This window comes from Meleagris gallopavo, chromosome 3 (assembly GCF_000146605.3).
Source record: "Meleagris gallopavo isolate NT-WF06-2002-E0010 breed Aviagen turkey brand Nicholas breeding stock chromosome 3, Turkey_5.1, whole genome shotgun sequence".
Taxonomy (NCBI): domain Eukaryota; kingdom Metazoa; phylum Chordata; class Aves; order Galliformes; family Phasianidae; genus Meleagris; species Meleagris gallopavo.
Window position 1 is genome coordinate 53,865,425 of NC_015013.2, and position 5,125 is coordinate 53,870,549.

A 5,125-nucleotide genomic window follows, 5' to 3' on the forward strand; every position below is an offset into this window, starting at 1 on the left:
TATATATATATATATATATGAGTATATATATAACCGTAGTATATAACACTAACCTATAGTGTTTAACTTAACATATATATGTATGTATATAGAACCCTAACCCTATATAGGGTTAGGATTATATACTCATAGATAAATACGTATATAGTTTTCAACACTTTACCCCACAAAAACAGCTTAGAACACTTCTGGTTAAGATGAAAGTGTTAGATTATAGGTGATAAATAACATTTTCCTATGCCTCCACAGAAATGCTTGGGCCAATCACCTTTTGTGCAGCCTCCTATCATTATTGTTTAAATTCTGGTAGCAAATGTCTATCTTGCTAGTAGGAATCAGCAGCTCCTTCTGACAAAATTTGTACAAATGCAGAATGAAGACAGGCCACCCTCTGTAGTTCCAAATCTTTTTTTTTTTTTCCCCCTTAAATATCCAATGCCCACATGGCAACCTCCTTCACCTGGGACTGCCACTCAGATAATTCGGCTCCTTTAATTCCGCTTAGATATTTGCCTTTGTATCAACTGTGCAAAGTCAGGGACTAGCTCTGCTAATGACAGTGACAACTTTTCAATCTGATTTCTTTTTACAAGTTTTCATCTGAGCAAGTTGAATACAAATCAGCTTCTCAAATCTGCTATAGTTAAATATTTACTTTTCCTTCTTTTTACTTTTTAAAGTCTGCCAGGTATTTCTGAACATTTTCTTTTATCCTACAACACCTGTATTTGGCTTTTCTGTGGTGTTTGCTGAGGACCTGATGATTAACAGCAGGTTAAGCCCTGCAGTTCTTTTCTCGTACAGGTGCTCTCCTTAGGTCAACTCAGCCAGACCACATCAGTTCAGCCAGCAGATGGCATCAGGAGAAAGCTCACTGGTAGCTCTTAGGAAAAGATAAAAATAATAAAAGGTGTCATTCTCCAGTTTTTCTGTCCCTCAGCACAGGAGTACTGGCCATGAATACATAGGTTTTCTGTTTCTTTCTTCAGCATAGAGCTGTAGTGCAAACAGGCCCTCTTTCCCCGTCCCACCCTTGGGACTTTGCTCAGCAAAGCAATACCCCGAAGCTCACATCAGCCTTTCCTTTTCCTGCACGTGGGAGCTTTGGCACCTGCCTTTGCAAGCTCTGTTCAAGTTCTGCAGTCTATGAAAGTGAAGTACTGATACACTGGAAGTAATTCTTCCTCGGGCCAGAGCCAAGGCACTTTATTTTCCCGCTCTTTGCTTTGCCTCTCACAGATGAAGGGAGACAGCCATGCAGTTCTGGGCATTGCAGCACATCACAAAAAGCTGGGAAGGTTTTATCGCTGCTGGGTGTACAGAGGGGGTGCTGCTATCAGACCTGGCCCATGTCAGATCACTGCTCACGGCTGAACACCACCAAACAGCAATGCCTTTGTGTACCAGCATTGGAAACAGCTTTACACCATAAAGAGGTGAATGAAGTAATGGGCACTGGGAAGCACTGACCCCTGCTTGTGGAGATAGAATGTGTTATTAGCATGGCTGATGCTAAGGAAACTGGGCTAGAAAAAGAAATAAAGCAACGTTTGCTGAACTAATTTAGACACCTGGTACTCTCCAAACATATAGCAGGCACTGATGAGAAGAGTTTCTTGCATCTCACTGAAAGGACAGCCATTGACTTGGTAACAGGGAAATTTCTCGCCACTGGGAGGTGTCTGCTGGTTCACAAGTAGTGAGGAAGCTAGGAATTGATTCATACAACCATGGGGAAAAATGCCTGGATCGTGCTTTTTGGAAACTAGTGGCACCCTGTATAAGTTATGATGTACAAGTCACCTTTCCAAAGCCTTTTTGTTCCGTGTTGTTAGTTGTGGGCTCTCAGAGCATAGTTCAACCTTCATAAGTCCTGTTTCTCTTCTTCCAGTGCCTCTGAGCACCCTATGCATGTACCAATGGCAGAGAGGACAGTTTGGGATCCCACACTATAGAAAAATATATACGAAAACAAGCTGAATAGATTAGATAACCTACTTACATAAAAATGAAATCTTGCCGTGTTGAATAAATAAATGCCCACTGATATGTATATGAAGGAGATATTTTATTAAGCAAATATGTGGCTTTGCTGTGAACAGATATTTGTTTTTGAGTCTTTTGTAGCTGTTCAGATTCACCCTGCAAATCACTTTTCATGCCCCTTCCTAATGAACTCTCAGCCCAGCATCCATCACACAGAACCTTAGCAACAAATGGGTTCCTTTCTGGCATTTCAAAGGGCAGAACTGGGGGATGGTGAAAAAATTGTATGCACCATCCTCTTGTTTACTTATGCATGGTGCAGAGTCCTTGGGAAATAGAATAAAGGTAAAAATTACCCGCAAAAATATAATAATCCTAATATACATTCCTTTCCTTCCTTTAGGTTACTGAGGAATAAGTCCAAGCTTCCTGTTTCTTAATGTCCATGAGCAGCAGCTGGCCTGTAGCAGCCAGTGTAGACCATTTGTCCCGGATTCTGTGTGAGTCTTTACAGCTCAACGAGTCCAAATAAATGTCCTCAGAGCACCAGGAGAGCACAGCCAACCAAGATAGCCTGCTGCTGAAAATGGGTAAGAAGGTGGTCAGCATACAGCAAGTGAAAAAAGTTCAGTGATGCTTTTGGAAGTGATCCTTCCTGTTGTTTTAACTTTTCAACATCTGTGCAGAATTGTGAATATTAAAAACATCTTTTGTAGCTCTAAGTTGAGAGAGAAATTTACGTATTCAAGAAGAAACAGATGCGCAGCGAGCCGATATTATGAAACCTGACATTATAAAACTTGACAGATAAGTTCTTAATAACAGCTGATGGAATTTTATAGGGTTTCTGGTTAGAAAATTAAGAAGTTACTGCATGCTCAGTGTTTTGTTTTGTTTTTTTTTCAAAATAAGTATCTTTGCTTTAGTTTCCTAAACCAGCAATTTCAGGGCCTCACTTTAGTTCCTTGCTTCCAGAAGTCCCTAACACTGCTGGATAAGTCAGATTTATGTTCTTACTTGTATAAGACAGTTCAAAAAGTAGTCTAGAAATACATTTGCTGTCATATATTTCTTCTGTTAAGTATTTCATGCTATCTAGAACGCAGTAAAGCCTAGGGGGGGAATATATGCATTTGTCTTTTTTATCCCTTTAAAATTAAATGAAAGGGCAATGAAGATACCCATGTGATCCAAGGGACTTTATGGAGTATTACTGAGCATGAGATACAGGCCTTCTCCATTCTGCATCATCTCTATTTTGGAGAAATAATATAAAGATCTTTATGAAGTGTGCAGGTGACGATAAAGAGGACTGATCTGTACACCAGTGCCAATGGCACTTGAATATTTAATTGGGAAGGATTTATAGAGACTTTGACGGGAAATGAAATGACCCTTTGGAGGAATGGTGAGAAAAAGTTGTGTGAGGCATCAGCCACAATGGGCTGTTCTCTCTGGCATCCAATGATTGTTGCTGAAGTGAGACGGTGAAAAAATCCAATTCTATCTAAAATCTACCAAAGGAGGATAATGCACTGGGAACAGGGACATGAAGAATGTTTGAATAAAGATCAAATATTTGTGTGTTTTCTGATTCTACAGAAAGAAGGGTGATTTTATTTGTGTATTACAGAATCACTGAAGAGGGATTACTGGAAATCTGAAGGCCAGTTTGTCCCTTCTGTCCTCCAACAAGCTGAAATGGTTGCTGGCTGTGGTGTCCCCAGCTAACTCCTGAGGGCCTCAGTCACAGAGACAATTTGTTTCAGTGCTTCAGTGTTCATACAATTAGAAAGCTTATCCTAATATTTAACCCAAATCTTCCTTGCTACAGTTTAAGTACCTCCAGTCTTATCTATGCTTCACAGACATTGAAAATAACTTTTCCCTTTACTCTTCCCAGCCGTCTATTAGATAGTTAGGCTGTTAATTTGCCTCTTTCAGTTTTCCATTGTTTAAGCTGAACAATCCTAATATTCAGCCTTTCTTTATAGGTCATGTTTTCCAACCTTTTTATCTTTTTCATTCATCTTCTGTGGACTCTCTCCAGTTAGTTCAAATCCTTTTTGCTGTTCAGTTCCCAAGAGTGAATGCCTTATCGCAGCCAAAGCTGAACAGAGTGGTTCTGCATGCTAAAATGTAGGCTGAGTTTGTGCTCAGATCAGTGTGCTTGGTTTGTCCACATCCTAGTTGATGGAGACCTAGGTTGGTCCCAATAATTCCATGCTTCTCAGTAAAGTTGCTTCCACTTACATCTTCCCCACCCTATATTTGAGCAAGAATTTCTAAGTGTAAAATATTTATCACCACTCTGATCTATCCTAAGTTTTTAAATCATAACTTGAATTTATCCAGATCATCTTCAAGTCTGATCTCATCCACCAACAAAGTACCTGGGTATGTATTGTTTGCAAAGTCAGAAGGAGCATAGTATCATAGGATAATTCATGTTCAGGACGTCATGAAGCCCATTCTTCTGCTGGGCACTTGCTGCTCTGTCATCCATCTCATTAAGGAAAATGCTGGAAGGAACTGGAGCCACACCAGAACTAACTCCAGTGTGGTTGCCATTATGATTCTGTGAGAATGATTTTCCACCCATTTTTGATTAACTAACAGCTTCTTCTTTTAATCAGATTACTTATGAAGATGTCCTGGAAGTAGTGCTAAAAGCTTTACTGAAATTGAGATGTAACAGTATGCTGCTTCTCAGTCCACAGCCCTGTTCTCTGTCATGGAAGAAAGATGGACTGGTTTGACACAGGTTCTTGAATTCATATTTACTGATGCTGTTTTTTATCTCTGGGGGTGCTTATTAATTATTAATGCTAATTTTCGCTAGCAATTATCCAGAAAATGAAATCAAGCTGATGATGCTGATTCCCTCCACTCCTTCATTTCTCTCTTTTGAAACCTTGGTTGTTATTGCTTTCCCTTCCCAGTCTTCTGTGCATTTTTGTAAGTTCTGGATGATAATTCCTCAAGGACCTCTGACTGCATGCCTTCAAATGCCTCTGATGAAATTCATTATGCCCACATCTTTTTAAAACATACAGCCCAGACAGATACTCTAACCTACTCAAGGCTGAGATACTACTTTTTTGTCTCTGATATAAACTGTGTTAATTATCTGATTACA